Source organism: Sus scrofa, chromosome 11 (genome assembly GCF_000003025.6).
Source record: "Sus scrofa isolate TJ Tabasco breed Duroc chromosome 11, Sscrofa11.1, whole genome shotgun sequence".
Lineage (NCBI taxonomy): Eukaryota > Metazoa > Chordata > Mammalia > Artiodactyla > Suidae > Sus > Sus scrofa.
The window spans coordinates 4,759,609-4,786,089 of NC_010453.5; the positions used below are offsets into that span (position 1 = coordinate 4,759,609).

Genomic DNA, 26,481 nt, shown 5'->3' on the forward strand with positions numbered 1-26,481 from the left:
AGTTTTGTGCCGGAGCTCCCATCCTGGCACAGTGGAAACGAATCTGATTAGGATCCATGAGGACGCAGGTTCCATCCTTGGCTTCTCTCAGTGGGTTAAGGATCCTGTGTTGCTGTGAGCTGTGGTGTAGGTCACCGATGTGGCTAGGGTCTGGTGTGGCTGTGGGTTGGCCAGTGGCTGCAGCTCGGATTCAACCCCTAGCCTGGGAACCTCCATATGCGGTAGGTTCAGCCCTAAAAAAGACCAAAAAAACAAAAATCCCCCAAAAAGCAAAAGAGTTTTGTGCCAACAGCCATTCCATCCACAGCGTTAAGGTGGCATCTTCGGTGATATAATGCAATGGTCATAGTATACTATATGTAGTATATTTATACCTGCATATGTTGTATACATATCATATGCTGTATAGAAATAGGCATGGTTCTAAGTAATGCTTTACGTGTATTAATATTACTGAACCTTTCAAGTTGGGCCCCAGGGGTCCTCCCGCCGCGCATTACTTGTGTGGACAGAACAGGGCTGAGTTTGGTTCAGCAGCAAAGGAACTCCTCGCCTTCCGACTGCTCAAGCAGACGGGCAAGCCCACCGCGGGGCGCACGCTCTAGGCGGGGCTGCTTTATAGGCTCACTCAGCTGAGAAGGGGCGGGGTTCTTGCCCCGCAGGCAAAGGCGCAGGCGCAGCTGTGCGGCTTTCCCTCCAGATTGCAGTGCCGGGTGCAGCCTCTCTGCACACGGCCCGCCGCCATCTTGGCTTGAGTGTGGTGGGCGGAGCTTCTGCACACGGCCTCGAGCTGAGGCGTCCTCCCTCTGGTTCGTGGCGCTGTGTCTGGGAGGCTGGCTTCGAGGTGTCTGCACCCGCGTCTGTGCGCCAGGGAGGCTAGAGCACAGGAAAACCAAGGTCAGCCTTTACTGTATCAGCCAGATTCTATTTTCGTTCCTCGGGAATTGTTAAGCGGCTTTGCGGGTGGCATTGACACCTCTCGACCTCGGGTCCTGTTGTCATCACCCCATTGCACAGATGAGGAGACTGAGGTACAGGGAGCCGGCAGGTTTGCCTGGCTGGTGAGAGGCAGACCCGAACTCCCGGCCGAGCTGGAGCCGCCCCTCGCCGAGGTGTCTGGTTGGAGATGCGCCGGCTGTTTGCCTCCTTCTCCGCTGGTTGGAGGGTGAGCGCTGGGGCCTGGGGGGCGCAGCGAGGGCTCCCCCGCCGGGGTTGGGGTTTCTCGTTCCCTCCCTGTGGGATGGTTTCGGGTCCCCAGCACAGCGGGCACGTGGCAGGTGCCAGTGAGAGGGAGTGGCCCGAGCTTCCTGCTGCCTGTCGCTCCCTGGCCGCCTGGGCATCCCCCGGTGCTGCTGGGAGGCTCTGCGGATGAGGGCGGTGGGTCGGGCCGCTTTCCGGGAGGGTTCACACGGGCCCCGTGCCTCTTGGCGTTCTGCCTGCTCCTTTGTGCGTGTCAGGGACCGTCGCCGTGTTGGAGAGGTTTTATCAAGCTCGCGGGAGCTGTCGGGTGGGTCTCTGGTGTCCCCTATGCAGACTGGCACTCATCGCAGGGGCAGGTCTCCGTGCAGCCGGGGACCTGGGGGACGAGAAGCAGCTTGAGTGTAAACGGGCACAGCCCCAGGCCTGCGTCCTCACCAGCCATGCACCCTCCTCAGTAGCAGTAACAATGACATTCCTGGGCCCTCCCCGTGGGCTGTTGATCCTGTTTAAGCTGCTGGAGATACTGCAGTGAACACAACACAGGCTCCTGCCTTACTTAATTAACCAAACCAGCACAGCCTCCCACAGAGACAGCTTCCTCCGTGAGGCCTTCCAGAGTCTACCCTTGGCTTTAGATGCATTCAGAGGTGTGCAGGTTGAGGCTGAGAAGCCTGCGGGCATGTGAGCTGAGATACTGGGCCCTGGGATGCACTCTTTGAAGCTTGGGGAGAGATTTGGGAGTGAATGTGTTTGTCCAAAAGGAGGGGTGCAGTGGGAGGGCCAGAGGGAGGACAGCCAGGGATGGAATCAGGGGTGGGTGAAGAAGAGAAGCCCATGGCAGCGCCAAGGGGATACGTGAGAGGCCTAGGGGGAGCCAGAGGGGTGTGGTGGTCTGGAAGTCGAGGATGGCTGGAGTGCCAGGGCAGAGGGTGTGCCAACAGCAGCACCTCTCAGTGAACGTTTGGTGATGCTTCAGCAACAGCTGTTTTGCCAGCACACTTAATTCTTTTTTTTTTTTTTGTCTTTTTAGGGTTACACCCACAGCCTATGAAGGTTCCCAGGCTAGGGGTCCAGTCGGAGCTGTAGCTGCTGGCCTACACCACAGTCACAGCAATGCCACATCCAAGCCGAGTCTGCCACCTACACCACAGCTCACGGCAATGCCGGATCCTTAACCTGCTGAGTGAGGCTGGGGATCGAACCCACAACCTCATGGTTCCTAGTCAGATTGGTTTCCACTTCGCCATGACGGGAACTCCCAGATTTTTCTTTTTACTCTGTTGGGAGGGAAAGCATTTCCAAAATGTGCAAGTGTTAACGATGTTCAAACAACCTCTGAACAAATTAAAGTGACGAAGGAATAGTCATCCTTGACTCAGTCCCTCGAGGGCTTTGACCCAGTAGACAATCTTCCCGTTAGATTTCCAAAGGGCATTTAGTGGCCCAGGTTAGGATTCGATAAAGGACATGAAATGAAACATTGTATCTGGGCTCCCAGCTGGTTTGAGTTAGGGTGTCACTGTTCTGGTGCAAAGTGACATGGCAGAGTGATACAGAGGGCCAGTGGGCAGAACAGCTTCTTCAGCTTCAGATCAATACCTATGGCAGGAGCGCCTCAAGTAATTTAAGTTTGGCTTTTTAGTTTCACAAAGGAATAATTTCAGTGATGCTAAAAATGGGAGTTCCTGTCCTGGCACAGTGGGTTAAAAATACAACTGCCGCAGCTTGAGTCACGTGGAGGTGCGAGTTTGATTCCCCAGCCTGGCGCGGTGAGTTAAAAGGATCCAGCGTTGCCGCAGCTGTGGTGTACGTTGCAACTGTGGCTCAGACTCAGTCCCTGGCCTGGGAACTTTGATATGCCGTGGGTGAGGCCATAAAATTAAAAAAAGGAAGACTGGGAAAATAACAGAACATGTCAGAGAAAGGGTCACACAAAATATACCACTAACGTAGCTGAAAATGAATTGTAATTAGTGCTGAGGCCTCTTCCTTGCTGAGCAATGTCTGGTTGCAATGAAGGCTATGGATTCCAGCAGAATCCATGTTCAAGGGCAGCAAAAGCGGCTGACACGTGGAGGCCATCAGCCCAGCACGGGCGCTGGAACAGCAGGGAGTGGACAGACCCTGCCCTGGAGGCTGATGAGCTGAACCCTATGCAGGCTGACCTGGGAGGGGCTTTTCTGAAAGCCTCTCTCTCCCTTTTGTCCCAGGATGAAAAGGATTAGAATTGATTCTTTCCTCAGCTCTCAGTCTGTAATTACGTACAAGTCCTTTGATACGCGCTCCTGTCAGTTTGCATCAAGTGCCAGTGGGAGCAGACTGGGGTGCCTTATCATCGCGTGAACCCCACTGGGAAGGCAGAGAGAACGCACTTTCAGAGAAGTGAGATGGGAAATACTTGTCCTTTTTCAGTCATGCAAACTGGGGTGCGTAGGCAGGCAATAGTCAGCTGCAGAGGGACTCCGGCAGATGGGGAGCCTTGTGCTGTCAGCCAGTTATCGGGCTGGTTTGACTACTCTGAATCAGGAAAGCAGTTGTCTCCATATTTTCAGTGAGGTCTGAAGGAAAAGCTATTTGAAGTTTTCACCACTGGCAGCTTCAGAAACTCTCAGTTTGGATCTGTGGGCCCCCGTTCCAGACACTGTTATTCATTTGATGTGCTTTTTAATAAGCACCCTAGTTGTTCCCTCTGCAGAAGTCTCCAGAACATACTTGGAGGAATGTGGCCATAGGAGCCCAGAGTTGATCAGAGTGAGACTGAGCCAGGGAAGTTCCCACTGCTCTGTGGGCCTTGTGCTAGTTCCAGTTACTTGGCAACTAGCTCCTGCTGGCATTAGGCAAATCTAGGGTAGAATTCCCTCACCACCCCTTATTATGTAACCTTGATGGAAGAACCCAGCGTCTCCATCCCCTGTTCATAGTTTTTTTTTTTTTTTTTGTGAGGAGGAAGTGAGATGGCACGTGACGTGTGTAGCAAGGCATCTGGCATGTCTGAGCATCGGAGAAATTTGCATTATTGTTGTTGTTGACCTTTTCTCTTGAATGACTCCTGCTCATCTTCATATCCATAACGTGTGTTCCGACAGAAGTTTTATCACTTGGCTGTCATATAGAGCTTAGTCATGCAGGATAGGACGTTGATAAAGGTTGGTAAATCCCTTCCAAGAGAGTCTGCTCTCATTTGGCACCAGTTTTGCTCCTCGCTGGGAAAAGTCTTACGGAGGCTCTGCCAGTGTTATTTTTCAAAATATTCTACCTGTTGCTTTTCCTTGCCTCATACAGCTTCGGGCTGACGTACCACTGCTGGTACCAGGATGATATAGGACAGTGGTCTGAGGCTCTGTAGGGTGAGAAACCAGGCGTGAGAGGGGAAAGTGGCCCAAGTTCATGCTCCAAACACGCCAACGTTGGAGATGAAACAGGTAGGGGGCGGTAGTATGGTTGGAGTGGGCAGGTGAGAATACGTGAGAGTGTGATGAGTCAAGGGACCAGCTAAGTCAGTGGAAACCAGAGCACTCCACAGACCAGAAGCAGACATTTGAGGGGAGCCAGCACCAGCAGGGCTGAAGGGGTCCCCAAGGTCTGAAGCGTTGGGAGGTGTGAGCTTGAGAAGAAGTGAGAGGCTTCAGCACCTAGAAGAGTTGTGGTAGGGGAGGTCACCCCTTGCCCAGGCAGGGAAGCCAAGGATTCCTGCAGGAACCGTTAGAAATGATTGGACTGGAGCCAAGACGAAGAAATGGAAATACCTACCTGGCCGGTGACTTGCCAGGGGGAGAGCAGGTGCTCCAGGAAAACCACTGTTCGGTGCCTTGAACAAGTACGAATTATAAGACACAGAAGAAACACTCTGCTCAGTGCACAGGGTGCAAAGCACATAGTAGGTGAGCTGCAGACACTGGCTGGATTGGATCTCATCCAGTTAGGAAAATACGTTTCAGGCCTCTTTTTCACTTGACTTCTCTGTGGTGAGGAATTTGGGTTTGGAGAAACCTCTGTTTTCTGTGCAGTGTGAAGTGGAGAAAACACAAGCACTCCTAGTTCCTTAAGCCAGGCTGTGTGGCCTCCCTGATGAGTGGGAGTGCGCTGGCAGTGCTGATGGGGTTTCTGTCTGACAACACTGCCCTGACCTTCCTGTGCGTCAGATGTCCTGCTAATTGCTTGAAATGACGGCACAGCTCCGGAGGGCAGAGCAGCAAGCGAGGCTGTGACAGGGAGGAAGAGCAGGGGAGTCATGCCTGGAGACGCTGGGTCAGAGCAAACCCGTGGTGTGGGTGGTGCCTCTGTCCTGCAGCCAGTTAATGGGGCGAAAACCACTGTAACTACGCATCAGTGGCGGAGATGGGGGTGGGTGGGGGACCTCTGAAATCCCAGCCAGGTGGAGGGGTGTCTTCTCTGTCTCACCCTTTGCTGCTGACCATGCCTTGGCTTGGGAACCAGCGCCCAGATAATTAAGGTCTTGTCCCCTTTTGTGTGTGAGGAAAACACTTTGTTTTAAAACCACTATAGGAGTACTCTTGTAATAGTAGGTTAAGGATCTGACATTGTCACTGCAGTGGCTTGGGTTGGATCCCTGGCCTGGGAGCCTCCTCATGTCACACGTGCGGCCAAAAAAATAAAAATAAAACCACTATACATCTGCTTAAATATACAGTTTGTTACCAGGGTAGGGCCAGAGCGTCTTAGAAATGGTTTCAGCCACAGCCCAGGATTTGAAAACCATAGGAGAAGAGAGGAAATTGATAAATGGGATAGTTTTTTTTTTTGTTTCGTTTTGCTTGTCTTTTTAGGGCCCCACCCACGGCATATGGAGGTTCCCAGGCTAGGGGTCCAATCGGAGCTGTAGCCACTAGCCTGTGCCAGAGCCACAGCAACAGGGGATCTGAGCCGCATCTGTGACCTACACCACAACTCACGGCAACACCAGATCCTTAACCGACCGAGCGAGGCCAGAAATCAAACCTGTGTCCTCCTGGATGCTATTCAGGTTCATTAACCGCTGAGCCACGCAGGGAACTCTGATAATTTGTATTTATTAGTAGTTATTTTGTGTTTATGTGTCAGATGACAGGAAAGAAGTTTAAGGTAATTTGGTAGAAATGCCAACCTGTTACAAAAAGTCACTGTTGCAAAGTGTTTTTCTTCATCCATTCAGAACATACCTTCTGAATATTTGCTGTGTGCTAGGTGTTGTGTTGTCTTGCTGCACAGGGGCAGGAAGATAAAAGGGAGTTTTGGAGTTCCTGTTGTGGCTCAGCGGAAACGAATCTGTTAGTATTCATGAGGACACAGGTTTGAGCCCTGGCCTCGATCAGTAGGTTAAGGATCCAGTGTTGGCGTGAGCTGTGCTGTAGGTCGCAGATGTGGCTGATCCGGTGTGGCTGTGGCTGTGGTGTAGGCCAGCAGCTGTAACTCCGATTTGACCCCTCGCCTCAGAACTTCCATGTGCCATGGGTGCGGCTCTAAAAGAAAAAGTGAAAAGAAAAAGGTAGTTGCAGGCTGGGGTCATCTGATCACCAGTTACCTATCCTTGCTGGTTACTGCTGAGATGGCCACCATCGTGGGCTGCCTGCAGGCCTCTGGAGCTTCCTGCTGGGCGTTTCTTCTCTGCCTGCAGTCACTTCCCTGAGGCAGGGCTGCAGCCCTGCCGCCCACTTCTTCCAGCAGGAGAGACTCTCCCTCTAATCCTGGGATGAAAGAAAGCCTGATTCAGGAGTTCCCGAAGTGGGCTGAGGAGCTTGTGTTGCCGCAGCTGTGGCGTAAGTCACAGCTGTGGTTTGGATTCCATCCCTGCCTGAGAACTTCCATAAGCTGCAGGTGCAGCCAGAAAAGAAGAAGAAAAAGAAAGCCTGATTCTCACCACACCCCAGATTCTCCTAAAGATCTTTGGTGCATCCTCAGTCCTCTCCCCATTGTAAAGATACAATACGTATGCTTCCAACTCTGACATTTATGTCTGTCTATGGGATCCTCTAGAGGCCCTTAAGGGCTTACGCTTCTGGGACACCAAGCCAAGAGACTTGGCGGTGGGGTGTCTCTGCATCTGTTCTCTTGCATCCTTCATAGGGCAGATGGTATTAGTTGGCTACCAAATATCCATTTCAGTCTCCTTACAGGGCTTGTAAGGGTGCTGTTGTAAGAACACGAAATGGGAGGCCACAAAAGTGTTTTTAGATCATATATGCATTTCCAGGCATTTTGGCTGCAGTGTGATCACTGAATCAGGATATTAACTAGGGCTGGAGCAAGCTTTGGCCACTGGGAGGTTGTAGGTGAGTCAGGAAGATGAGTTCTTTTTTTTTAAATTTCTTTTTTTTTTTTATTTCTTTTTTCTTTTTCTTTTTCCATTATAGGGTTCTGTCAGTTTTCTGCTGCCCAGCAAGGTGACCTGGTCGCACATACATGTACACATTCTTTTTTCTCACATCATCCTGCTCCATCACAAGTGGCCAGACGTAGTTCCCAGTGCTATACACAGGATCCCGTTGCTTATCCATTCCAGAGGCACTAGTTTGCATCTATTAACCCCCAATTCCCAGTCCCTTCCTCTCCCTCCCCCTCCCCCTCGGCAGCCACAAGTCTGTTCTCCATGTCCATGAGTTTTTCTGTGGGAAGGTTCATTTGTGCCATATATTAGATTGCAGATATAAGTGAAATCATATGGTATCTGTCTTTCTCTTTCTTTCTTTCTTTCTTTCTTTCTTTCTTTCTTTCTTTCTTTCTTTCTTTCTTTTTTTTTTTTTGCCTTTTGTCTTTTTAGGGCCACACCCATGGCATATGGAGAGTCCCAGGCTAGGGGTCTTATCAGAGCTACAGCTGCCAGCCTATGCCAGAGCCATAGCAATGCCAGATTAGAGCTGTGTCTATGACCTACACCACCGCTTACGACAATGCCGGATCCTTAACCCACTGAGCAAGGCCAGGGATTGAACCCGCAACCTCATGGTTCCTAGTCAGATTTGTTTCCACTGTGCCATGACAGGAACTCCTGTCTTTCTCTTTCAGACTTACTTAGTATGAAAGTCTCTAGTTCTATCCATGTTGCTGCAAATGGCTTTAGTTTGTTCTTTTTTATGGCTGAGTAGTATTCCATTGTGTACATGTACCACACCTTCTTAATCCATTCATCTGTCTGATGGACATTTAGGTTGTTTCCATGTCTTGGCTATTGTAAATAGTGCTGCAGTGAACAGGCAGGTGCATGTCTCTTTTTCAAGGAAAGTATGGTCTGGGGATATGCCGAAGGGTGGGATTGCTGGGTCATGTGGTAGTTCTATGTATAGTTTTCTAAGGGACCTCCATGCTGTTCTCCAGAGTGGTTGTAGCAATGTACATTCCCACCAACAGTGGTGGAGGGCTCCCTGTTCTCCACACCCCCTCCAGCATTTGTTATTTGTGAACTTATTAATGACGGCCATTCTGACTGCTATGAGGTGGTATCTCATAAGTAGTTTTGATTTGCATTTCTCTAATAATTAGGGATGTTGAGCATTTTGTCATGTGCTTGTTGGCCATCTGTACATAGGAAGATGAGTTCTATTCATTCATCAGGGGAAAACCAGGTCTAGGCTATGAAAATGCAGATCATAACTGGAAATTATCACAGTATTTGTGAGATTTTCACTTTAGTTAGCTCCAAGTCGTAAAGGACTTTAAACAACATATCAAAAGTATTGCTGATTGGCAGGTTGAGTTCAAGATTATAATTGTTTGTTTTAAACAATGATTTTGGACAGAAAGGACGCTCCTCTCTTGTCTCTTGGTTCACAGTGCCTGCTGAACCCCGTGAGGCCAGTGAGCATGGGCACCGCGTTAGCTGACCTTTATCTTCGTCGTTAGTGCTTACGCTTAGGGAGATGCCAGGCAAGTGAGTGGTAGGCTCAAACCTCACATCCGTTCCTTGGTGGTAAAGCCCCCTCTGCGCTGTCTTCCTTGGGTGACTGCAGGAATGTGAATGTACCTCTTTGGAAACTGCTCGGCCTGGTCCTGGTCCCTGAAGGATGTTTGTCTTTCCGGAGGGAACAAGGACAGACACCAGTGACAATGGGATGAGTCTCAGAGAGCCCCAGCTGGCATTGCGCTTGAATTATTTAAAGGGCTTTTTGTTGCTGTTGGAACGCTTTTAAACATCCTGCGGAGAGGAAGAGAAAAAGAACGGAAAGAAATGTAGAAATGAATGAGAACTGAATTGCAAAATCATAGAGCAGTAGTTCTAGCTGCCGGATCTGCCGGATCTGCCACGCCAACCCAAGATCTCCCTGAACAAAATGATTTCCTTTCGTATCACTCTGTGTTGCTGTTTTTATCACTCATTGTTCATCTTAAACACAGGCTGGGCAGGAAGTTCTGTCTCAAAAAAAAGCTGCCTTCTGTGGTGCCTGGAGGTTTATGTGAGGGTAATACTAAGGTGATTTTCCACGACTGTCTTGGGTGAAGGAAACTGTTCATTGTGGATGATATAAGCAAATGAAATTTTACAGGCTCATAGTACTTAAACAGTTGTTTTTCATTTGTTTGTTTTTTAGCTGCTGTACCTGTGGCAATATGGAAGTTCCCACACTAGGGGTCGAATCAGAGCTGCAGCTGCTGGCCTACACTACAGCCGCACCAGATCCAAGCCATATCTGAGACCTACACCACACCTCATGGCAACACCAGATCCTTAACCCACTGATTGAGGCCAGGGATCAAACCTGTGTCCTCATGGATGCTAGTCAGGTTTGTAACTCGCTGAGCCGTAATGGCAACTCCTCTTTGCTCATTTTAAATTCAGGGTTTTTTGTTGAGTTTTAAGAGTTCTTTGTATACTTTGGCTATTAAGTTTTTCTGTCTTTTAGGGCTGAACCCATGGCATATGGAGGTTCCCGGGCTAGGGGTCTAATTGAGCTACAGCTGCTGACCTACACCACAGCCGCAGGAACCCCAGATTGAGGCGTGTCTGTGACCTATATCACAGCTCACGGCAATGCCAGATTCTTAACCCGCTTAGCAAGGCTAGGGATCGAACTGCATCCTCATGGAAATAGTCAGATTCAATTAAGCTGAGCCTCAACAGGAACTCCTGGATATTAATTCTTTATTAGATAGGTGTTGTGCAGTTCTTTTCTTCAAGTTTATGGCTTATCTTCTTATGGTCTTGACGTTTTTCACAGAGCAGAAGTTTTACATTTAACTAAGTTCAGTTTACCGATTGTTTCTTTCATGGATTGTGCCTCTGGTATTGTACCTTAAGTCATTGCCAAACCCAAGGTCTTCAAGACTCTCTCTGGAGTTCCCGTTGTGGCTCAGCGGAAATGAATCTGACTGGCATTCATAAGGACACAGGTTCAATCTCTGGCCTCGCTCAGTGGGTTAAGGATCTGGCGTTGTCATGAGCTGTGGTGTAGGTCACAGACTCAGCTTGGATCTGACATTTATGTGGCTGTGGTGTAGGCCAGCAGCTACAGCTCTGGTTTGACCCCTAGCCTGGGAACCTCCACATGCCGTGGGTACGGCCCTAAAAAGACAAAAAAAAAAAAAAAAAAAAAAAGAAGACTTTCAGTTATGCTATCTTCTATGAGTTTCATAATTTTGCATTTTACATTTAGGTATACGATCCATTTTGAGTTAATTTTTGTGAACTGTATAAGGTCTGGGTTTAGATTCTTCTTTTTTCTGTACAATGTCCAGTTGTTCTAACACCATTTGTTGAAAAAAACTATCTTTCCTCCATTGAATTACCTTTGCTTCTTTTTCAAAGGTCAATTGACTGTGCTCTTATGGGTCTATTTGTGGGCTCTGCATTCTGTTCCATTGGTCTACTTATCCTTTCACCAATATCCCACAATTTTGATTATAGTAGCTTTATAGTAGGTTTTTTTTTTTTTTCTTCTTTTTAGGGCTGCACGCATGGCATATGGAGGTTCCCAGGCTAGGGGTCTAATCAGAGCTACAGCTGCTGGCCTACACCACAGCCACAGCAACACAGGATCTGAGCCGCATCTGTGACCTGCACCACAGCCCATGGCAACACCAGATCCTTAACCCACTGAGCAAAGCCAAGGATCGAACCTGCAACCTTGTGGTTCCTAGTCAGATTCGTTTCTGCTGCGCCATGATGGGAACTCCTATAGTAAGTCTGAAAGCTGGTTAATGTCAGTCTTCTAATTTTGTTGTTCTCCTTAAATACTGTGTTGGCTATTTTAGATCTTTTGCCTTCTTCATATAAACTTCATATAAACTTTAAAATTGATTTGTTGATATCTGCAAAATAACCTTCTGGCATTTTGACTGAGATTGCATTGAGTGTAATAGGCGTGCGTCTTTGTTGAGTGTCTACCTAGTAGTAGAATTCCTGGATCATAGTGTAAATATATGTTCAGTTTTCCAAAATGGTTTTGCAAATTTACACCCCTACCAGAAGTATGTGGGAGTTTGAGTTGCTGTATATTCTTACAATATTTGGTGTTTTTCCTTTTATCTATTTTGGTAGCTGTATAGTTTGCATTTCCTTGATGCTAATGAAGTTGAGCACTTTTCAGATGTTTATTGACCATTTGGATATCTTCTTTCCTCAAGAATCTGTTCAAATCTCTTGTCCATTATTTCTATGAAATATTCTTTTCCTTATCAATTTGAAGGAGCTTTTTCCTATTCAGAATGTAAGTCCTTTGTTGAGCATGTATTACAAATGCTTCCTCCAATATGTAGGTTCTATTTTTACTCTGCTAATGAATAGAATTCTTTTACTATTATCCAACTCACTTTTTCCTTTTATTATCAAGGTTTTTGTGTCCTAAGAAATTTTCTTCCTTCAAACATCAATGTTCAGAGCAAAATTTAGTTGTCACAGTGGGGCTGTATGTGGTGGTGAATTTATTTATTCATGTATCCATTCACTCCATGAGTGTTTATTTCCTGGTGTCTTTATATAATGGGATTCTATACATCAGTTTAAAATAAATGAACTATAGCTGCATGAATTAACAAGAATGTATCTCAAAAGCAAAGAAACAATGAAGTTCAGAGTGCCTAGAAGATTCAAGTAATACAAAGTAAAATAGTAGGCAAAATTAAACAACATGTTCTGTAGAAACTTATATAATTGTGGTGGCCCTCAAGGAAAATGAGGGATTTATTGATATAAAAGCCAGGCGTCTGGGTACCTCTTGGAGGGAGGAGGCGGGGAGAGCACACAAGAGCTTCTGAGAGACTGGTGAAGCTCTTTCTCCTAAGTTGGTTGATGGATCCAGGTGTGTATTTTACAACTCTTACATCTGTCCATATAAAGACTGTGCACTCTTGAATGTAGGACACAGTTACAGCAATTTTAAATAAAAAGATGAGCATTTAGATTGAAGGGACAAACCAAGTCTTAAGCAGAATAGATAAATACATGTCCTCACAGGACATGGCAGAGTAGAACAGCAGAGCATCAGCAGGCTGGAGAAAATCTTCCAAGCCGCTAGAAGGACAGGTACCTAAAAAACAATGATACTTTTTGGTCTTTTTAGGGCCACACCCAAGGTATATGGAAGTTCCCAGGTCAGGGGTCAAATTGGAGCTGCAGCTGCTGGCCTACCACAGCCACGGCAATGTTAGATCAGAGCTGCAGCTTTTGGCCTCACCGGATCATTAACCAACTGAGTAAGGGCAGGGATTGAACCTGAATTCTCGTGGAGACTATGTCAGGTTCTTAACTTGCTGAGCCACAAGGGCAACTCCAAGGCTCTGATATTTTCAAAGAAGAAAGGTTGAAAATGAAAAAACCAGAAAAGGATGCAAAACTTTTACACAGAAAGTGGGCATAGCATGGACTGCATGGAGGTGGAAGTACCCCAGGCTGATGGCCTCAGGAGGGGAGAGGGGTGGAGGCCTGATGAGGAAGTGACGTGTGATTTGAGGTGAAAGTGACGAGGGTTAGTGGCTGTGCACAGACCTTTAAGCAGAACATTCCGAGGGTCCTAAGGGAGGAAGAAGCTGAAGATGTTTGAGGAGTAGACAGGTCGGTACACTGCTGAGAGAGGTGCAAGAACTATGTCAGGAAGGCTCTTGGAGGATGTTTGCATTTTATTTTGAGTGCAGTGAGGATCAATTGGAGAGTCTCTAGCAGGCGAGTTCCAAGATCTGTCTTTAAAAAGATCCTTCTGGGAGTTCCTGTCCTGGCTCAGCGGTTAACGGGTCCAACTAGGAACCATGAGGTTGTGGGTTCCATCCCTGGCCTTGCTCGGTGGGTTGGGGATCCGGCGTGGCCGTGAGCTGTGGTGTAGTTTGCAGATGTGGCTCGGATCCCGTGTGGCTGTGGCTGTGGTGTAGGCCGGCAACTATGGCTCCAATTCGACCCCTAGCCTGGGAACCTCCATATGCTGCGGGAGCGGCCCAAGAAATGGCAAAAAAGACAAAGTAATAATAATAAATAAATAAATAAATAAAAAGAATCCTTCTGGGTGTTCCCATTGTGGCTCAGCGGGTTATGAATCTGACTAGTATCTATGAGGATGCGGATTTGATTCCTGGCCCCTATCAGTGGGTTAAGGATCCGGCATTGTCTTGAGCTGTGGTGTAGGTCACAGACGCTGCTGAGATCCCACAATCCTGTGGTTTTGGTATAGGGTGGTGGCTGCAGCTCCAACTCGACCCCTGGCCTGGAAACATCCATATGCCGCAGGTGTGGCCCAAAAAAGCAAAAAAAAAAAAAAAAAAAAAAAGGATCCTTCTGGCTGCTGTGTGCAGACTGCATTCTAGAGAGTTACAGAGAAGCAGGAGGAAGCAGGGAAGTCACTTGGTGGCCAGTAGAGTTATTCAAGAGGGGGGAGAGGGTGGCTCGAACCAGAGTGGGTGGAGTGGACTATGAAGATGTAGACAGGCTGGAAATAGGTTCTGACAGTTAGGGCGGTGGGAGTTGTGGTTTATTAATTGCCTATACAGTCCACGACAGGGAGGAATCAAGGCTGACTCTCAGCCCAGGACTTGAACAACTGGGTTGATGTCGGTGTCTTTTTGTTTGTTTGTTTCCGTTTTTTTTGTTTCCGTTTTGTTTGTTTGTTTGTTTGTTTGTTTTTTGCTTTTTAGGGCTGCACCTGATGCATATGGAGGTTCCCAGGCTAGGGGTCGAATCGGAGCTACAGGTGCTGGCCTACACCACAGCCACAGCAACACCAGGTCTGAACCGCGTCTGTGACCTACACAGCTCATGGCATCACTGGATCCTTAACCCACTGAGCGAGGCCAGAGATTGAACCCACAACCTCATGGCTCCTAGTCGGATTTGCTTCTGCTGTGCCATGACGGGAACTCCTATGTCAGTATTTTTCACTGAGATACAGAAGATAAAGGGACTGCAGTTTGGATGAGTGGGTACCAGAGATTGCAAATCAGCAATTCTGTTCAGGTTTGAAATGATTATGAGCTATGAAAAGAAAATTATCAAGTAGGAAGGTTAGAGCATATTTCAGCAATCATCTTCTAACAATAACATTGTCCTACTAGTGAGAAATCACCGTAAGAAGTTTTCAAAAGTCTTCAATACGATCTAGTCTCCCCTCTTTGTTTAAATTCTCCTGGTTATTCCAAGTGTCTTCCTTTTTTTTTTTTGTCTTTTTGCCATTTCTTGGGCCGCTCCTGCGGCATATGAAGGTTCCCAGGCTAGGGGTCGAATCAGAGCTGTAGCCACTGGCCTACGCCAGAGCCACAGCAACGCGGGATCCGAGCCGCGTCTGCAACCTACACCACAGCTCACGGCAACGCCGGATCGTTAACCCACTGAGCAAGGGCAGGGACCGAACCCGCAACCTCATGGTTCCTAGTCGGATTCGTTAACCACTGCGCCACGACGGGAACTCCCCAAGTGTCTTTCTTGGTTGTTCTTTTTTTTTTTTTTTCAAGCCTGGATTTGCTGTTTCTCTCATTATATGTGGTTATAATGGCTCTTTAGTCTATTTAAATACAGACCAGTTTCTTACTTTTTTGTGTGACACTGATAAATTTTTTAAAGTCAACTGTATTTGAGATATAATTTAAATTTAATAAGCTGCAATCATTTCAAGTGTACTGTTCATATGTTTTGACCAGTGCTTACATCAATATCATCATCACCCCAATCAAGATACAGATTTCTCTTATCCCAAACAGCTCTTTCATGCCCCTCTGCAATTATCCCCCCTCTGCTCCTGGTCCTGGGCAACCATTGATCTGCTTTCCACTATCATATTGATTTTCCGAAGAGACGAGGTCAGTTTGTCTTGTAGAATGTCCCACGTGTCTGTCTAGCTATTGAATTTCCTGTGTGCTGCACTTAGAACTGAAGACTTCATTAAATGCAAGATAAACAGATCTGGGGAACATACTTCAGAGGTGACACGAGTACTCCATGTTGCATCACACCAGGAGGCTCAATGCCAGGTGTGCCGTCACTGGGGACACCAAGTTTGCTCCCCGGGTTGCGCCCTTGACCCCAAGGGCTTTTCTTTGTAAAGGTGAATTGTTCCCTTGAAGTTTGCAAGTCATCTATGGGGTGGTACTTTGTTTCTTTTTTGGGGTGGGTCGAGGTGGTACTTTGGAAATGACCAAATATTCTCTCTCCCCACAGCCTTTACCCAGTGGTTATAGGATTCATGGATGGTTCTTGCCTCAATCACTTAGTTCATAGGGAGTGAACCAAATGATGATTTACTAATTCTGCCACTTCTGTCTTTGTTATCTAGTGTTCTTTGGTAAAGAAGACCATTCTTTCATGAACCAGGGAGGAACTGCTGCTCCTAAAAAGGCAGAGTAAATACTTCTTTACTCTTAACTGCAGTTAGGGAAAATGTGAGCATCGAAAAAGGAAAGAAAACAAACTGTAACTGAATGTAAGATACTAAACAAATAAAACTCTGATTTAATTTTATTTTCGGATGTGTAATACAAGCGTTAAAGGTGGTTTAATGCAGGAGTTCCCGTTGTGGCTCAGAGGAAATGAATCTGACTAGTCTCCATGAGGATGCAGGTTCGATCCACGGCCTCGCTCAGTGAGTTAAGGATCTGGTGTTGCCATGAACTGTGGTGTAGGTTGCATACTGCTGAAGCTACAAAGTTTTAGATGAGGCCGCCAGAGCCAGCTGTCCCAGGGAAAGAAGCAGCCTTTTCTTGTACCACGTACAAGGAAAAAGCCAAGTATATCTGAAGAACATCACATTGTCAAAGTTCTTGTTGCATTAGTACTTGCTAACAAGCGCCAAGGAAAAGCCTGTCGCTGTGGGGAACTGTCTGGGAACAGTTTAGTTGACCTTGAGACACAGTCTTGAGGAGGAAGAAGGTCTTCAAAGGTGGCCTTCTGGTCCATGAAGCATTAGACATTCATCACAGTCTTCTTGCTGACATCGTAAGTGCACGTGGGTTGAGGGCTTTCACTTTCCTGTGTGTGTGACAAAAAGATGTGTATTCAAGAGGGCAGCTGGCCTTGAAGGTGTCAGCTGGAGCGATGCTGTCTGTTGGATGCTGTGAATCTGTGTGCTTTTGACAGTTCTAACATGTTACTCAGTTCTTGGTTGGTACGATTTTTTTTCCCTCTGAGAATATCGGAGGGTCCAGATCTCTTCGTTCTACCAACATAAGTCACTTACTTGGGTGCTTTGAGGACAAAAGGTCAAACCAGACATAGATGCTACCCTTGAGAGGCTTCCACAGTAAGACAGGGGTTCTCAACTTTATTTTTTATTCATTTATTTTTATTTTTATTTTTTGTCTTTTTGCCTTTTCTAGAGCTGCTCCTGAGGCATATGGAGGTTCCCAGGATAGGGCTCTAATTGGAGCTGTAGCCTCTGGCCTACGCCACAGCCACAGCAATGTAGGATCCGAGCTGAATCTGTGATCTACACCACAGCTCACATCAACGCCGGATCCTTAACCCACTGAGCAAGGGCAGGGCTCGAACCCGCAACCTCATGGTTCCTAGTCAGATTTGTTAACCATTTCACCATGATGGGAATTCCAGGGGTTCTCAACTTTGATCACGCGCTGAAATTGCTTTGGGAAGCCTTGAAAAATGCTGAAGCCAGTCTCGCTCAAAGAGGTCCTGACTCACCTCATCCAGGATGTGGCTTGGGCATCAAGTAATACCAATGTGCATTCAAGGTTGGGAATCATTTCAGTAAAGACAGAGGCTCCCGAAATCCATCAGCTAAAGAAGAGGAACACTTTCCAGCCTAGAGGAGTGACATTGCTACTCATTGTGCAAGTGAAATTAAAGTTACTGCTCTCTTTGAAGGTCATGCACACTTACTCATGCACGTATGTGTTATGTGTGTGTGCACGTATGCATATACCACGGAAGTCATACACTCTCGCGATGGAGCCAGTGACATAGACGTAATCAAAGACAATGTACCTGCCCTCACCCCCCACTCCCACACCAGCTCCCTAGCAGGGTGCTCCCCACTGTAAGTGCCCCCCACCCCCCACCCCGTGCAGGCACCAGGCTCCTTTCTATGCATTTTGAGCACCATTACACATACGTACCTCAATTTCTACAAAAGTGAGATCAGGTTATGTAATTGGATTTTTTTTTTTTTTTTTTTTTTTTTGTCTTTTGTCTTTTGAGGGTCACACCTGTGGCATATGAAAGTTCCCAGGCTAGGGGTCTAATCAGAGCTACAGCTGTCTGTCTACATCACAGCCACAGCAACGCTAGATCCGAGCTGCATCTTTGACCTACACCACAGCTCACGGCAACACCCGATCCTTAACCCACTGAGCGAGGCCAGGGATAGAACCCGCGACTCCATGGTTCCTACTCCGATTTGTGTGGTTTTTTTTTTTTTTTTTTTTTTTTTTCTTTTGCCATTTGTTGGGCCGCTTCTGCGGCATATGGAGGTTCCCAGGCTAGGGGTCTAATCGGAGCTGTGACACCAGCCTATGCCAGAGCCACAGCAACGCGGGATCCGAGCCGCATCTGCGACCTACACCACAGCTCATGGCAACGCCGGATCCTTAACCCACTGAGCAAGGGCAGGGATTGAACCCGCAACCTCATGGTTCCTAGTCGGATTCGTTAACCACTGCGCCACGACGGGAACTCCCCCTACTCAGATTTGTTAACCACTGAGCCATGACGGGAACTCCCAATTTTTCTAAAATTTTAACAATTTTCATGGCTGCATTTTTTTTTCCTTCTTACTTATTTATTTATTTATTGTCTTTTTGCTATTTCTTGGGCCGCTCCCGCGGCATATGGAGATTCCCAGTCTAGGGGTTGAATTGAAGCTGTAGCCACCAGCCTACGCCAGAGCCACAGCATCGATGAATCGTTAACCCACTAAGCAAGGTCAGGGACCGAACCCGCAACCTCATGGTTCCTAGTCGGATTCGATAACCACTGCGCCACAATGGGAACTCCTCTTCTTTTTTGGCAGCTCCACAGCACATGGAGTTCCTAGGTCAGGGATCAGATCTGAGCCACAAATGCAACCTGTGCCGCAGCTACAGTGCTGGATCGTTTAACCCACTGTGCCCCACTGTGCTAGGCTGGGAATTGAACTGTCGTCCTCGTGCAGCAGAGATGCCATGGATCCCATTGAACCACGGTGGGAATTCCTGCAGCTACAGTTTTTAATGGCTGTTCAGTGTTCCTGGCTGTTTGGTCTGGGTTATTCTCTGGTTAACTTAGTCTCTCCTGATACGGACATCTTTTTCTGGTTACTTTTGTTTTAATTGATATAAAAACTCTTAGAGCATTAACACAACAACAGAAACAGTTAAACAAGCAAAGTTAAAACTAGGAGTCAGAATCTCATTCAGATTTAGTGAAGGATTTAGTCATTGATGTCTTATGAAAATCACAAACCTTTGTTTTTAAACCTGGGACCACTTCTGACTTAATTAAATGCTCATGCTTTAGGGGAAAAAAAAAAGAAATATTGTTCTGGAAAATAAGTATGGTTTCTAGTGGAAACTGTGAGAGGAACATGAGTGTGCGAATTTTTGAGTGGGAGGAAGACAATTAACCACAGCTCGTTAGACTGAACCAGGAGGGCGCAGTGCTGAGCAGACAGCCCTCCCTCCATCTCAGATCCCTTCCTTACTTTCGTTGACGCCCAGGCTGGTTATGCGCGTACATCACTCGGGTGACTAATCAGATGGGGGCCTGGAAGGCTCATCTCTCCTCCTGTCAGTGGTGTCATCAGCAAGCGATGTTGAAGGGAAGCAAATAAGGAAACACTTTCACGAAATCGCCGCTGCTATTGTGGGAAGTGTCACCTGCTTCTGAGAAGTCCCAGCTGGCAGTGAAGCCCACAGGTAGATTTTCTAGGATAGAATGCACACGTGTAAGCCTTCAATTAGATGTTCGTTTCGTCTCAAGTAAAAATCACACCGTGCCCTGGCCCCCACTTCACCAGCTGCCTGGAGCACAGCGTGGAAGGGAGGTGTTGGTTTGGAGCTGAATGAAAATACCGAGTCACCCTAGAGGTAACAGCAGATGAGGTCCTGAGAGCTTAAGAGGGCCTGAGAGGAATTCTCTGATGCTCGAGCCTGGCCCTCTGCTGGCCCCCGGCTAGTCCTCGTTAATACTGTAGTTTATCAGGCTTCTTAGACTAAATGTGCTTATTGAGAAACATAGCTTCTTGGGGTTTAGTAATGGACCTTTTCCTAGGAAACACATGAGAGAAAGAAAAACAATCAGCATTCCCAGTCAGGCAGCTCAATTTCCCCAGAACGTTTTTCTCTTCTAGTAAATAACTGTAGCAGGGAATTTCGGGAGATATGTCTGGGAATATGCCCAACATACATCATATGCTATCCTAACGGAGCCAGGAGCTCCCGAAGCGTCTGCCTGGGTGATGCTTTCTTGGCCCAGTTCCACGTTCACACAGAGGGCTGCGCCACAGGCTGCAAAAAGACTCCGCTGGAAAAACGTGGATGTGAGCACGAAGAGGTGATGCCAGACCTTCATTTCAGACATGTTTTACATGTCATTTTTTCCTAAACACTTCTCAGGCGCGCCCACAGAAATGTAAAATGTCTTCGGAAAACACGCTGGGCAGCGGCGCGAGGTCGCAGGTGGTTAGGAGGGAGAGGAGATGGGGAGGCAGAGCGCCTGTGGGTGACCTCGAAATCCCCTGCCTCTGGAATGTCACTGCCTTGGTTCATCCCGGACGGTCTCTTTAATCTCATCCCATCTCTGCCGGATGATGCCAAGGGCTGGGGTGACAGCAAGGTGCTTGTGACCCACACCCAGGGCTTGGTCCCACGCTGGAGAGTCCAGCCCTGTTACCAAGGTCTCTGATGGCCTCACTCAGGTTCCTGGTATTGGGGCTTCCTCAAGCTTTGTTGTTTCAGTAAGTCTGGAGGTAACCGTGACATACTGTTGAGGGTGTGAGTGAGCATGTGGCGGCTTCAGTAGCAGCCTAGGGGATTTTCCCTGTCAGTGACGGCTGTTCTGAAACAGGCCGGCCTTGAAATGGGCGATCTTGGCCCAGAAGTAGTTCAGTGTCCACGCAACGCCCCTTTGGAACCTCCCGACCGGGTACCCTCCTGACATCACCTCCCAGGGCACAGGATGGCCTCTCTGGGAGGCTTCCCCCGAATAGCACACAGACATTTAGAAGGTCCCGGCAGCAGACAGCAGGGACTGTCTGGGGAGGGGTGTTTTACCCTGGCCAGCAGGCTGGTGTGCGAGCAAAACCTCGAAGTAGAGTCATCGAGGAGACGGCAGGATCTCAGGCTCAGGAACAGGACAGCACCTCTCTGGGGATAGGAAACTCCACTTAGCACACAGTAGCTGCTCAATAAATCCTTGCAGAATGAATGAAGAGCCAGGAAGCATCTTGGCCAGCAAAACAAATAAGGATGACAGCAGATATTCCCATAAAACAAATGCTGTGCTCAAAACATTGCTGCTCAATATTTGCACCAGAACCTCCCTCCCAAGGGAAGGGTGGGAGGATGCTTCCCCAAGGGGCACCTGCTGTGGAGCCCAGGGGACGGGGAAGACGTGTGCCGTGGACAGTTACCAAACAGCCGCACGTGTTTGTCTCAGGTCCTTCTCCCAGCCTCGCCTTGGACCAGCTCCTGCACACTCTCCATGAGATGGAGGCCTTTTGTAACTCCTACCCTCTGGGCGTCCTCTAAGCCTGTGTCGGTCCTGATGGCCAGAGCTGCCTCCTCCTGTCCTTCCATGTTCTTCCAAAGGAGATGCTGGCTGGCTGCTTCTGAGGCATGGCCCTGACCTGGGGCCACAACAGGACAGCAGTATGAGGGATGCCAAGGAGAGAGGCAGGGGCCATTCAGGGTACAGGTTGTGGAAATTAGGGCAACAAGAGGAGGGATTTCTTACCAGTCTGTTGACTATCAGAAAACCACAGGAGTTCCCGTCATGGCGCAGTGGTTAACGAATCCGACTAGGAACCATGAGGTTGCGGGTTCGGTCCCTGCCCTTGCTCAGTGGGTTAACGATCCGGCGTTGCCGTGAGCTGTGGTGTAGGTTGCAGACGCGGCTCGGATGCCACGTTGCTGTGGCTCTGGCGTAGGCCGGTGGCTACAGTTCCGATTCAACCCCTAGCCTGGGAACCTCCATATGCCGCGGGAGCGGCTCAAGAAATAGCAACAACAACAACAACAACAACAACAACAAAAGACAAAAAGACAAAAGACAAAAAAAAAAAAAAGAGAGAAAACCACAGACCTCTGCTTGGAAGGACTGTAAAACGAGAACAGCCCCTAATCTGTGCAGACTCCATAAACATGTGCTTGTCTGAAGGTAGAGGATGCTCCAGGCGAGCCCATCAGGCTTCTGAGATGCCATGATTCTGTGGCCCCAGCCTTACACAGCACCCACCTTTCGCGATGTTATGTGGCCCAGTTTCAGACAAGTTGTTTGATCTTATTTTTACAGCTGAGGAACTAGGTCATGGCATGTTGAACCATTTGCCCAAAGTTAGACTGAAAGCGGCCTTTTCAGCTGTCTCTGTCCTCTGAAGAGATTCCAAAATTGGTGAAGTTCTGGTTTTAGGCTTGTAATTAGCCCCCAGAAAATGATGACAGATCACCCTGCTACATTGAGGCCAGTCTTCTTTCCCCAGGAACTTCACACTGTCCCTACATGAGCAGTGCATGGCCCCGTTTCTTGTTCTCATAAATGGGAAGATCTGGCGCTGCAGAAAGAGCGGATTGTGGTTGACAGGAGCCCGGAGCTCGTGCCCATGCTCCCTTAGAGCATAGTTTCCGTGGGGAGGGGAGGTGTTGCATCTGACAGAAGTCCACAGGCTTAGCTTTTGGAGGTCACCGAACCTCGGCTTGCACACCTGGATTCTGATGGAACTCGGAGGTTGCATTGTGGAGTGTTAGTGGCCCCAAGTGTCTTTGAAACCCAGGAAGATGTGTCAGTTTAGGGGTTCCGATGACTTCTCCTTATGTCTTGGGTACGCTCCCTCATTTCAAAGTATTCAAGGCCATTTGATTGGCCCTGGATTTTCTGGGTTGACTCCTGGATTGGGAGGGACCTTAAGCCCAAAAGTAGTCAAGGCCATTCACTGCTCACTCTGGTCCAAAATCTGGGAATCCACACCTTCCCAAAACACACACCCCATCCACATTCTCAAATGTTTATAAGGTCTTTCCAAAGCTGATGCAAGTCTTGACTTCTGGTGAGTACCCAGGCTCTCCAGTGTCTGCAGTGCCACCCTTTGGCCACCAGCAACAGAGGCCACCGTCATTGTTGGGGTCAAGGTTGGAGGAAGGAAGTCCAACTTGAAGACATAGTTTGATCCATATTTCGATCAGTCAGAACGTTATGTGAATTGTATTTTCTTTGGTGCCCAATTCTTTCCATATTTAACGTTATATTAGGATCTAGTGACACAGAGGAAAGAGCATAACCTGGGTTTGAATCTTGGCTCTGCCACTTGCAAGCCACCTAACCTTGGACAAGTAACCCAATTTCCCTGGAACCTCATTTTTTTCTCTCTGTAAAATAGGAGTAATTACATCTGTGTCAAAGGGCTGTAGTGATGGTAAGAGCTAGCACATTGTAGGGCACTGGGTTTCCATCTGGCAAGTGGTGGGTGCTTAGTGAATGGTGGTGTAGACAGAGGAATTGGGTTGTTTGGTGAGTGTCCTCATCTCCCAACGAGAGGTGCTGCATCGTTTTCAACTTCCATTGGACAGAGTAGGGGTTCCCCACTTCACCCAGGAGCCAGCACTCCTCTGAATATCTGACACCTGAGCTCACACTGCTGGCACCTGAGGCACCAAACTGTCTACCCCATGAAAAGGCCACGGGGGAGTTCCCATTGTGGTGCAGTGGAAATGAATCTGATTAGTATCCGTGAGGTTGCAGGTTCGATCCCAGGCCTCTCTCAGTGGGTCAGCAATCCAGCGTTGCTGTGAGCTGTGGTGTAGGTTGCAAATGCTGCTCAGATCCTGTGTTGCCGTGGCCATGGTATAGGCTGGCAACTGCAGCTCCAGTTCGACCCCTAGCCTAGGAATTTCCATATGCTGCAGGTGTGTGCACCCCCCCCCAAAAAAAAGGCCATGGTCATGTTCCTCTGACGCTGTTGGAACCTAAGCCCTCTGCTGAGGACCAACCCTTTTCGGACCTCCCTAGGCCTCCTGCCTCTCAGCTCTTTCTCTGGAGCGGGCAGAGAGGACGGAGACTCATGCAGTCTGGCTCCTTCTTCTGCCTGAGTCCAGCATACCCAAGTGAGGGATGACTGAGATTGCTGGTCGTGGCCCACGGCGGTGGGTTGGGGGGTAGGCAGTTGTAGCATTATTAGTAATGGCAGTAGCGTCGAATTACTTCTGAGGATGTGTAAGCTATAATTACATCTCTTTGTGGAATTGATGCATGTTTTTAAAAGTGACCTGTGGAGTGAATTTTGGATCGTCACATCTTATTTTTCCATTGACTTGTGTTATTAAATAGAAATTTTTCCTTTAGAAGAAAAGATGGATTTTAATAAAATTCCATGAAGGAATCCATCACCTACACAGATTATTAAAGTATTTGTATGAAATCCTAATAAGGATACAGAAAATCGGTTACAAAATAAGCAAAAGCTTTTGGGTGTTGTTTTCATGTTTAACGCAATTGTCTAATGCTTTACAAAAGAAGCAACAGAGACAGCCCAGCTCCAGAGGACATTCTGGACAGGAAGTCAATTTTCATGAGCTCTTTTCTGAAACCATATAGCAGCATAAAGTGCTATTACTCTGTTACTCAGATTCTGTAGTCTAGAATTTTGAGAATCTAATCTGTGGCATAATTACCTTTGATTTTCTTAGCGTTTTGGGTCCGATTGAATCCAGAAGGAGAAACAAACGTATGATGTAGTCAGGAGCATTGTATCAGTCAGGATGGGCTAGGTTTTGCTGTGACAACCAGCAGCCCCAGCGGGTTCTTTGTAAATTGACCAGGAGCTGTACTCACTAGAGCCATTCAGGGACCCAGGCTGGCAGGGCAGCTTCGCCTGGCACGCTGCCAGCTGCTAAGAGGGAAACAGAGCTCTGGGGGTTCACGCCAGCTGTGAAGTGCTCCGCCCACGAGAACCAGAGACCTTCTGCTTTTCATTCAGTGCTGGAGCTAATCACACCGTCCCCCTCTGCAGACAATTCCGATGCACCGCCTGTGCTGCGCCTGGGCGGGGAAAGGGTGTTTGGGGAGCAGTGCTGATGTCCACCCGTGGCATTTGCTGATACTGTGTCTGCCGTCAAAGAGGCTGGGAGGAGGCAAAGCAGGGACGCATGCCCGAGGAAGGCAAAGGCAGGAAGCAAGTCTCCAGAGAACGTACATGGAACCAGCTTCCTAATTCCCAAACAAAACCTGAGAAAGGTCATCACCAAAAGACCTTCAATGAAGAAATTCATTGCGTGCTCAGTGCTGGGTGTAGGGAGGCTTCAGTGGGGCCACTCTGGTCCTTTACTTCAGGCAGGAGTAAGATGCTTTCAGATGGAAGGTCTGAGATTAGAGATATGATGAATGTGGAGTCTGTTGTTTGCCTGTTGCCGCTCTAACAAAATTCTGCAAATGTCAGGCTTAAGACAACACAGACCTATTTTCCTACAGTTCTAGAAGTCAGAAGTCAAAAATTAGTTTTCTTGGGCTACCGTCAAGGTGTGAGCAGGACTGGTTCCTCTGGAGGCTTTGCAGGGAGAATTGTTTCCTTGCCTTTTCAGCTTTTAGTGGACACCTGCATTCCTTGACCTGTGGCCCATTCCTTCACCTTCAGGGTGCATCAGTCTGACCTCCGCTTGCGTCACCACGCTGCCTTTTCCTCTGCTCCAAATCCCTCTTGTTCTGACCATTGGGAATACACTGGGCCCACCCAGATCATCCAGAGTAATTTCCCATCTCAAGATCCCTCACTTCATCGCAACCTTCAAAGTTCCCAACTCCATGTAAGGCGCCACGTTCACGGGCTCCAGGGATTCGGCACAGGCATCTTTGAGGGGAGGGTGTCATTATTCTGCCTGCCACGCCAGGTAAGTCTGTACCAAAACAAGGTTGGAGCAGACAAAGTAGACCTCAGGGCAAAAATCATTCCTAGAGATAAAGAAATACACTACTTATTTGCCCATCATTTGTTGGTGAAATTGTCAGTGTACCAGGAAGACACAGTAACTTGTAACATGTGCGTCCGTCATGGAGCTTGTCGACATCCTTCAGCCAAAGACCCGCACATAAACATTGGGTGCCGGCAGTTGCATGTACAAGTCAAGGAAGTACAGCCTGAGGAGAGTTAGCTCTTCATGCATGGTGGCTGCTCTGCCAGGTCCCGCTGCGCTGAAGAGGCTGTCAGTAAACAGCATTTCCAGGCCGTCGATCCGTGGGAAGGCCCTTCCCCGCTTTGAATGGCTGAGCCTCGTGTAAGCCTTGGTCCCTGCTCAGAGCTTCTGGGACTGCGTGTGGGGAGGGCTGTGTGGACCTCATGCCTCTGCCTCTTGGCTGACCCTGGACTTTCTGTGGTCCCCTGTGGAGGGGACCTCACTGAGGCCACTGGCTATTTCCGCATAGGTCCCCCTTTGTCCCTGACTGGTCAGGCAGCCCTCTGTCACAGCCCACAGGCCTGGATGACACTATAGCCCGCTCTGGCCCATTGTCCAGGACCAGAGCAGCCCCACTGAAGCCTCCCTACACCCAGCTGTGAGCACACACGCTCCTGGTGCTGCCATCCCTGACCAGCCTCTCTGCCTCCTCCCTCCTGCATCCTCAGCCTTGCATGCCGTCCACTCTTCCTGCACGAGGGTTGCAGGGCCTGTCCTGATGCCCGCACCTCAGAGCTGGCATCACACAGCGCTTCACCATGCTGTCTGGTTTACAGGCTCCTCCCCACG

The 26,481-nt window shown here is 48.3% G+C and overlaps 1 long non-coding RNA gene across 2 annotated transcripts in view; it reads left to right on the top strand.

The window, feature by feature from the left end:
• The window catches only part of LOC110255796, an 88,092-nt gene continuing 62,352 nt past the window's right edge, over positions 742-26,481 (top strand). For both annotated transcript variants that reach the window (XR_002336626.1, XR_002336627.1), the window contains exon 1: positions 742-897. This is a non-coding gene — a long non-coding RNA (uncharacterized LOC110255796). The remainder of the gene's footprint in view (positions 898-26,481) is intronic.